Raw genomic sequence first — 10,473 nt, forward strand, 5'->3', positions numbered from 1 at the left:
GAAAGAGGACATGGCCGTGCGAATATCACACGGCCGTGTCTTAATTTGAAGAAATTAGAACAGATGCCTTACATGGCCGTGTGGATCTACACGACCGTGTGAGGTTTCCAGAGGCTAAGCAGGTGACGGCCGTGTGCAGTTTCAGAGACCAGCGGTGGTGGCTGTGCACCACACTGTAACATTTCCAGAGAGGAGGGTCTTGGCCATGTGCACCACACGACTGTGCTGGAAGAGGAAGAGGACATGGCCGTGTGAATCTCACACGGCCGTGTCTGGGGCCGTGTGGCGCCCGATTTCCTCCTCTATTTAAACTCTCCTTCATGAATTGAAAGGGATCTCTCCCTTGGGAGAAGGCAAGATTTGGTGGTTTCCTCCCATTCTTGGGAGGATTTCGGTGATTCTAAGGGGTTCTTGACGATTTCGACTCGAGCGAGGATTGGATCCAAGACGAGGCTTCTTCAGAGATAAGTTTTCTTTCCCTTTCTTGGTTTCTTGGATTGGGATTTAAGAAATGCTTGTAATCTTCATTTCTTCGGATATTCTTCCTCGATTCATGGAGTAGATCTTGTATTCTAGGATTAAGGGAGTATTTGTATGATGGATTGATGTAATCTCTAATGGATTTGCCATTTTCTTGTTTCAATGACATTGTCTTGCTTGTATCAATTAGATCTTGAATGATTAATGGTGGTTTGTGCTTAATTCTCATTCTTGATTGATTGTTTGGATTTCTTGTGGACTTTGTAAAGATAAACTCTCACTCGATCATCCGAGGGATCCACGTGACAGGTGCAAGCCCGTGTAAGGACGTTTGAGAGATAATCTTGAAGAGGAAATAGGAATTTTCAAGAGAGTAGGATGGATCTTGTGATTAGTTTCTTGTATCTTAATAGATTAATAAGTTGTGGGCTTCTATGTTGATATCCGAGGAAGGCATAGTAATAGGTGCGCTTCTGTGTAAGGACAACGTAGGTTCACGTCTAATTGATCATATTTAGATACATTTCTCAGTCCTTAGCCGGTTATCTATTGTAAGAGAGAACCGACAACTTTCTACAGGTGTTAGGCAATTGAGGGATAAGAAGTGGTGAACCATTTACATTCAAGAAATCTTACAAAGAAACTGAAACTCCTAGAATCTCTCTTTATCATAACCCAAAACACTAAATTCTTGTTTGTTGATCTATAATATTAGATTTGTTTACCTTCACTTTGCATTTGAAACGATTGGATAGTTGTTTAGCTAATTCGCATTGAGACATTCCTAGTGCTTATTCCAGTCCCTGTGGATACGATAATCTTTTATATTACTTGCGGAGCGTAACAAGTTTTTGGCGCCGTTGCCGGGGAACTGCGCTATAACATTAGGAATTATCAATTGAGTTAGACTAAACAATAACATTTGTTTTCCTTTCATATTGCATAGTTGTAACTAATCATTAGATTTCTATTTTTACTTTCTTGTATAACTTTTATTTCTTATTAATTCTTTTTGTACAAATTCAATTCTGCATTTTTGATTCTTTTATTTTTCTTTTTCTGTTGAATTGTCATTTGCTATCTTGTTCTTGTGTATGCGAAGATCTAACTTTGCAGGAGAATTCTTTCCTTTTGACCCTGAGATTGACAGAACTTTCCATAAAAGAAGAATTCTGCAAAGGCAAATTGAAGAACAAGAACATCTGAACATGGCGAATAGACCACTCAAGGATTATGCAGCACCTTATGCAAGAGGTTTTCGATCTAGTATTTCAAGACCTTCAGTGGAAGCTAATAACTATGAGATCAAACCCGCAATTATATCTATGGTGCAGTAGAACCAATTTGGTGGAGGACCTCATGAAGACCCCAATCAACACTTAGAGGTCTTTTATAAAATATGTGGTACCATGAAAATGAATGGAGTTCCTTCAGATGTAGTTAGATTATTATTATTTGGGTTTTCTCTAAGAGATAGGGCAAAGCAATAGCTGAATTCTTTGGCCCCTAATAGCATCACCACTTGGGAGCAGTGTGAGCAACAGTTTCTTGATAAATTCTATCCACCAAGCAAAACAGCACATATGAGGAATTTAATTGCAAGCTTCAAGCAGACTGACTCAGAATCTCTTTTTGAAGCATGGGATAGATACAATAGTATGCTCAGACAATGCCCACATCATGGGTTGGAAAGATGGTTAGTGTTGCACACTTTTTATAATGGTATCAACTATCATACCAAAGTGTCCCTTGATTCAGCTGCTGGAGGGGCACTTATGTACAAAAGTTTAGATGAAGCTGAAGAAATTATTGACAGTGTAGCACAAAATCATCATCAATGGGCAAACGAAAGAAGTGGTGGCTATTCTTCTGTAAACCCAACAATTAAAGCATCAGGGAAGTTTGATGTAGATGCAGTCACTCTTTTGTCTGCAAAATTGGACGCTCTTACAAAGAAATTTGAGAATATGGGGACTAGTTCTAATATGATCAATGCTATTAGTACATCTTGTGAAGTATGTGGGAGTTCAGAGCATTCAAATGACTCATGTCCATTGGGAGCTATCACTGCACAAATCAATCAACTGGAACAATGTGATGCAATCATGAGTTACAATCAAAGGCAGAACAACCCATACTCAAATACTTATAACCCTGGATGGAAGAGCCATCCCAATTTTTCTTACAGAAATAATCAAGATCAAGGACCATCTATGGGGGCAAGACCAAATTTTCAAGCTGGGCAACAAAATTTTCAACATCTATCTTCTCAAGGCTTACCAAAGTCAAATATTGAAAAGATGCTTGAAGAAATTATCTCAAGTCAGAGTGAAATGAAGCAAGATTTAGCAAAGCTCATTCAGAGAATGGATAATTCTGAAAAACATCAAAAGATCCAGGATAGTCAAATTGCCCAACTAGCTTCCTCATCATCCAGAGCACCAGGACAACTTCTAGGAAAACCTTATGTGAATCCTATGGAGCATTGCAATAGAATTGAGCTTAGGAGCGGACGGACCTTGGGAGACTCCCAAGTGACTGCTTCAAAAGGGATACAAAAAGAAGAAGAGCTCTCTCCTCTTATACCAAATCAGATTCAAGCTAATGAGGAGAGTACCATTGAGGTTGAAGAGACTCTTCCACTGAACCATCAGAGCAAAGCTGTCCCTTTTCCTCAGAGACTTACAATGCTCAAGAAAGATGAAGAATTTGGCAAGTTTTTAGAAAAAGTTAAGGAAATTTGTGTAGAGGTACCTCTTATTGATGCTATTCTTCAAATGCCTAGATTTGCCAAATTCCTGAAGGATCTCATGTCAAACAAGAGAAGAAGAGGAGAGGTTGAGACCATTGCAGTGAGAGAGGAATGTAGTGCTATTTTGGAGAAGAACACTCCGAAACTTAAAGACCCAGGAGCTTTTATATTCCTTGCAACATAGGTACCAAAGTTTTTGAAAAGACTTTTTGTGATTTGGGGGCAAGTGTTAGCCTCATTTCCTATTCATTTTGTAATAAATTAGGTCTCAATAACATTAAACTTACTACTATAGCACTTCAACTTGCTTACCATTCTCCTAGGTACCCTTTGGGTATTATAGAAGATGTGCCGATGGAGATAGGGAATGTTATTTTTCCCACAGATTTTGTCGTGTTGGACATGGAGGAAGATGAGATTCCTATCATATTAGGAAGGCCTTTCCTTGCCACAGCTAGTTATTATCGATGTCAAAAATCATAAGCTTTCTTTGATAATTGGTAAGGAAAGGTTGGAATATGATTTATCTAATATCTCTAACCATGTCTCGTCTCTTTTAAATGCTTGTAGCAGGACAAGCATTTATAAACTTGAGGAATGGAATTTCCACCCTCATGGAAGGCCACCAAACGAAGGAGACAATGTGGTGGAATATGTTGGGAGAAGATCTCCCAACAAAAATGAAAAGTATATCTGTCCTCCAAGGGCGAGGAAAAGAAGCGAATGATCAAGATTGGTCGAGCTAAATACCTTAAACAAGCGCTTCTTGGGAGGCAACCCAAGGGTTCTTTTAGTTAGTTTTGATTTGTATCTTAATTTCTTTTAGTTTGATGCATTCTTTTGATTTTATTTTCAGGTTAGGTGCAAAACTGAGCTCGGTCGTGTGCTGTACACGGCCAGGCAAAAGTTGCAGAGAAGGGGAGTGCTTGGGCCATGTCATCCAGACACGGCCGTGTAGGATTTCCCGAGGAGAAAAGGGTCTAGGCCGTATCTCAAACACGGCCGTGTAAAGAATCCCGAGAAGAAAGATGGATAGGCCGTGTCCCAGACACGGCCGTGCGAGGAAACCAGAGAAGGAAGAGGGGGAGGCCGTGTGGATCTGCACGGCCCGTGTAGGGGAGCTATTAAAGTCTTCTTTCTACCTCACACGGCCAGATCTTGGCCGTGTTCCGCACACCCCTAACTCTCCAAAACATCTCTTTCTCTCCCAATCTCTTAAAAACTCCTCTCTAATCTCTCAAGATCTCTTAGATCTGGATTCTCTTCCTCTCTAAGACTTGGACTTTTCATTCTCCTAACCTAAGATCTTTGCTCTTTGAATTTTTGTTCTTTGAGTTTCATTCTTCCAACCCTAGATAATTCTTCCCCTATCTAAACTCATCAAGATGTCCAACATTTTGAAGAAACTTCGCAAAGGAGGTGGTGGATCCAGTGGAGACAAAGAGAAGGAGCCATCAAGGGACAAAGGAAAACAACCAATAAGGGGCAAAGGCAAAAGGACTTCACGCAACGAAGGTAATGACAATGAATTCAATATTGTGTTTAGAAATGATGATCAAGTAACTAGATTTGCAATTCTTGTCAATAGAAAGGTAGTGTGTACTAGATATATGGACCCAACTGTTCTTGATATGCTTGGAATTAGGGAAGATGTAGATTTGATGATTGGGTTTTTGGATTGGAGTGATATTATGTACACACATTTGCCTACATATCCTCGTCTTGTTTTGGAATTTTTAAGTTCATTAGATGTCCATTTTAATAATGAAGATGATTATTTTGGAAAAATCTCATTTAGACTAATGAATCAAGAATTTCTATGGGTATTTAGTGACTTTAATTCTTGTTTTGGATTAACCACCGGTAGCCCTCATAGGTTTGATCCAAGGTTTAATTGGAATCATTTTTGGAATGCAATAACTGGATTAGGTCAACCTTATGAGCCTTCAAGAGCTAAGGCTTCCAATATGCAAAACCCCATCTTTAAGTATCTACATAGAGTCATGAGTAAAACTATTTTTGGTAGAGGAGAGAGTGATGGGGTGGTTAAAAAGATAGAGCTTTATGCTTTATGGGCTATGCTTTATAAGGTTGAGTTTGATTCTGGTTTTCATTTTGTTCAAACCTTATTAAGATCGGCTAGGGCATCATCGGGATCAATTGTTTTTGGTGGTTTGATTACCCGAATAGCTTATAATTTAAATCTTGATGTTGATGGGTTGGAAATAATTCATGGTAATGACATGATTGACATTGATGCATGTCTTGCTATGAAAATGATCGTTCGGGATGAGAATGGGTTCGCGTTTCCTAGGAGGAGTGGTTCTCCTTTACCCCTTCCTTTTCCTGAATGAACTACTATTCGTAACCCGGCTAATTGGGTAATTTCTGAGTTAGATTTTGAGGATAACCCTTCTATACCTAGAGACACTGAGCCACATCATGAGCCCTCGTCATATGGACACCCGCAGCCTTCTAGTTTTATGGAGCCCGCTAGACATTCTTTTGCATACGGCACGGGATCTTCTAGGTTTGATTTTTCAGATTTTCGTACATCTCTAGAATCACTTCATGAGAAGCAAGATTCCCAACGGAAAATGTTGGAGGGACGCTTCTCTTTATCTGATGATCAGTTTAGGGAGGTACAAAATCATTTTCAGTTTACGAGGAATTTTCAAGGTCAAGTGGCTGAGTTTGTGCAGGATTATGATACTGATCAGGCTAGGATGAGAGATTTTATGCAGAGTATGATGCTTACTAGCCAACAAGTAGATGCTTTATATGAGTATCATAGATCCTTGGGTGAGATTCCAGGTTTTCCTAGTTTTCCTATTGGCCAACCACGTCGTAGACCTCCTTTCCCTCGTCCACCTCCACCTCCTCCACCGTTTTGATTTTATCGGGACGATGAAAAGTTTAAGTCTGGGGGGGTGTTATGTACTGTTTAGTTTGGTTTTCAGTTTTTTTTTGTTTTTGTTAGTTTTTCATGTTGGTTCTTATTTTCATTGCTTGTTGCTTTATTGTGCTTGTTTTTGAAATAATCATGGCAAAAAAATTTTTTTGAGAACATCAAATCTTCACTTATATGCTTTCTTGGATTCAAGTGACATGTTAGCACGATTATTGTCTTGATTCATGATGTTCGAATGATGCTAGTAGTAAACTTTGTGTAGTTCTTTTTTCTATCTTGGGAAGCATTAATAAGCTAAGAATCTTATGGTGATGAGTTTTAGTTTTGGTTAAACCTTAAGGATTTTATCTTCACTACACTTGTGATTGATGCTTGAATAGTTGATGTCATTGAAATAGTCATGATTCATCTTGTTTGCTTAGTACTTGGTTTCCATGGTGATTTCTCAACTTTCATTTTGGTTACTGGATGAGGCTCAAATCATTAAAGCTCATTTGGAAAAATCAAAATATCTCAACATGTGTGCTAAAAGTACATTTGTGAATAAGTTTTGCACAATGCAAACACTTAAAAAAAAAATAAGGGATATAAAAAACAGTTGTCACCCCTTTGAGACCGAGTTAGGTTACTGGGGAAATGACTGCCTAGCTTCTCTTGAGATTGAGCACACCTTTGAGACCTTGGGTTAGTTGAGAAATATGAACCAAGTGAATGGTGAGTAAGTGTCTATCACTGGTTACTTGTCTTTCACTGGAAAAACTAGGAATTCAAATTTTATGACGACTTGACTAGGACATGGATTGAAACTTGAAGGGTGTTGAGTTACCTTTACACTGTGCGCAAGATTCTTATGCTTGAACCATACTTTACTTGTTTCCATGATCATGCTTGTTAATGAAACTTTTTGATAGAATTAGGAAAGTGCACTAGGTTTTATGAATGTGTTGTAGAACATATGATTTTAGACTGCAGCATTTTGCTTGAGGACAAGCAAAGGTTTAAGTCTGGGGGTGTGATGTGCGTAGATTATATACTCTTTTATGCATGTTTTTATGCACATTTACATACTTTGAGCATGCTTGATCTATGCATTTTTATACTTCCAGCTTTCCTTTTAGCATATTTACTCTTTTGGTTCGGAGATATGCTTTTTGTACATTTTCTGTACACAGGAGTCGAAATTTGTGAAGATTATGCGTCCTCGGGCAAGCTTGGAAGTAATTGAAGGGAGAGAGCATCAGGCCGTGTACTACACATGGCCGTGTAGTCTTAACTGGAAGGAAAGAGGACATGGTCGTGCGAATATCACACGGCCGTGTCTTAATTTGAAGAAATCAGAACAGATGCCTTACATGGCCGTGTGGATCTACACGGCCGTGTGAGGTTTCCAGAGGCCAAGCAAGTGACGGCCGTATGCATCACACGGAAGTGTGAAATTTCCAGAGACCAAGCAGGTGGTGGCCGTGTGCACCACACGGCCGTGTAACATTTCCAGAGAGCAGGAGGGTCTTGGCCGTGTGCACCACACGGCCGTGCAGTTTCGGCAGAGAAGGAAGAGGACATGGCCGTGTGAATCTCACACGGCCGTGTCACGGGGCCGTGTGGCGCCCGATTTCCTCCTCTATTTAAACCCTCCTTCATGAATTGAAAGGGGATCTCTCCCCCTTTGGGAGAAGGCAAGATTTGGTGGTTTCCTCCCATTCTTGGGAGGATTTCTGGGCGATTCTAAGGGGGTTCTTGACGATTTCGACTCCGGAGCGAGGCTTCTTCGTAGATAAGTTTTCTCTTTCCCCCTTTTCTTGGTTTCTTGGATTGAGGATTTAAGAAATGCTTGTAATCTTCATTTCTTCGGATATTTTTCCTCGATTCATGGAGTAGATCTTGTATTCTAGGATTAAGGGAGTATTTGTATGATGGATTGATGTGATCTCTTATGGATTTGCCATTTTCTTGTTTCAATGACATTGTCTTGCTTGTATCAATTAGATCTTGAATGATTAATGGTGGTTTGTGCTTAATTCTCATTCTTGATTGATTGTTTGGATTTCTTGTGGACTTTGTAAAGATAAACTCTCACTCGATCATCCGAGGGATCCACGTGACAGGTGCAAGCTCGTGTAAGGACGTTTGAGAGATAATCTTGAAGAGGAAATAGGAATTTTCAAGAGAGTAGGATGGATCTTGTGATTAGTTTCTTGTATCTTAATAGATTAGTAAGTTGTGGGCTTCTATGTTGATATCCGAGGAAGGCATAGTAATAGGTGCACTTCTGTGTAAGGACAACGTAGGTTCACGTCTAATTGATCATATTTAGATACATTTCTCAGTCCTTAGCCGGTTATCTATTGCAAGAGAGAACCGACAACTTTCTACAAGTGTTAGGCAATTGAGGGATAAGAAGTGGTGAACCATTTACATTCAAGAAATCTTACAAAGAAACCGAAACTCCTAGAATCTCCCTTTTTTCATAACCCAAAACACTAAATTCTTGTTTGTTAATCTATAATAATAGATTTGTTTACCTTCACTTTGCATTTGAAACGATTGGATAGTTGTTTAGCTAATTCGCATTGAGACATTCCTAGTGCTTATTCCAGTCCCTGTGGATACGATAATCTTTTATATTACTTGCGATATTTCCGTACACTTGCGGAGCGTAACAATAGTATAGCGATTAACAGAAGCATATTCATTAGTTCAGCAAAATTTTCATCAGATGAGCTTTTCGCACATGAATTTGACAGCATAATGTAACGATTGGTCTCACAGCCTAGTTAGTAGAATGCGGGTCGTTACAGAGTGGTATCAGAGCAAAAGTTCCATACTTCCTACACACACATCAGCATTAAACCTGCAGCTTCCAAGTAAGAACATCTCTCACTTCGTTTATGTTTTGCTTTCATGTTTATAGATAATTGAAGCATGCTTATGTATGATAGCCTCTAGTGTGATTATGGTAGCTAATTAAACATGATGGCAATAGTTATGCAATATGATTCTGTTAGTTATGTATGTCCTCTATTCTTTAGAAAATGGCACAAGGACACCCAGCTAGAAGGGCACCAACTACTGAGCCCCAGCATGAGGCAGGCAGTTCAGTGCCTCCTCCAGACCTTACAGCAGTAGTGGCTCAGTTACAAAGCAACTAGCTGAACAGCAACAGGAGATAGCCACCCTCAGGGCTAATCAGCAGAACACTCCCACTGTCACCCCAGAACCCAATTTAGCAACCCCCGTGGTGATAGAGGTTCCACCAGTCCAACCTACAGCACCCGTAGCCCCAGCAGTAGGGGCAAGGGGAGAAGCCTATCTGATCCAGTGGCAGAGAGTTAAGCCAGAGAACTTCTCAGGCACCAGTGAACCATGGGATGCTCAGGCCTGGTTCAAAACACTGGAGAGTACGATGGAGCTTCTGGACTAGCCAGAACATGAGAAGGTGAAGTGTGCCTCCTTCTGCTTGGCAGGGGATGCACGTATGTGGTGTGAGAGAATTAAAGCGAAGCGCCTAGTGAACCAGATGACATGGGTTGACTTCGAGAAGGAATTCTTCGAGGAGTTCTTTCACATACAGGTCACAAGCCGCCACTCTGGCGAGTTCACTGAATTTCGCCAGGGCAACCTTTCAGTGGAGGAAGCCGTGAAGAAATTCAACAGATTGGCTCGTCTATGTCCTGAATTAGTCAGCACTGAAAAAGAACGAGTCCGGTTGATGCTCAAGATGCTAAGGCCGAAAATAGCAATGAACGTGACCAGCGGCGTCCATAGGCCGCAAACCACTGAAGAACTAGTAAGCAGTGCTTTGACCACCGAGCACTACCAGAACAATATCAGACAGCAGAAGCAAGTCCTCTCAGAGTCCAAAGGTCAGGGAGGCTCGAGTACTCAGAAACCCCAGGGCCACAGCTCACACGGCTCAATTTGGAAAGGGAACTCCAACAACAAACGCAAACCAGGGAGTTACCCAAAAGGTGGACCAGCTAGTAAACAGCCCAGCTATCCCAAGTGTTCTACTTATGGGAGATTCTATCCAGGAGTTTGTCGCAAGGGCACACGGGGATGCTTCGAATGTGGACAAGAGGGGCATATGGCTAAGTAGTGCTCGAATAAGACCGGTTTTCCTCGGCCACAGCCGATTCAGCATGGAGGCCAGCCAGCCCAGTTACGCCAGATGCAGGCTGCTTTAGACGGTCCATCCATCAGCCAGGGCAGACTAGAAGCCCCCTCAGCCACAACGAACGCAAGGATCTATTCACAGGTCAGATTAGTATTTTACAGCAAAGTGCAACTGTCTTATTCGATACTGGGGCAACCCATTCTTATATATCCAGGG

At 40.8% G+C, this 10,473-nt stretch overlaps 1 non-coding gene across 1 annotated transcript; it reads right to left on the reverse strand.

Annotated features, from left to right (window-relative positions):
• Positions 1-2,061: 2,061 nt before the first annotated feature.
• Positions 2,062-2,167, reverse strand: LOC121994280. Its single transcript, XR_006115667.1, has one exon. It is a non-coding gene; the product is annotated as a small nucleolar RNA R71 (small nucleolar RNA).
• Positions 2,168-10,473: the final 8,306 nt, after the last annotated feature.

This window comes from Zingiber officinale, chromosome 1B, assembly GCF_018446385.1.
Source record: "Zingiber officinale cultivar Zhangliang chromosome 1B, Zo_v1.1, whole genome shotgun sequence".
Lineage (NCBI taxonomy): Eukaryota > Viridiplantae > Streptophyta > Magnoliopsida > Zingiberales > Zingiberaceae > Zingiber > Zingiber officinale.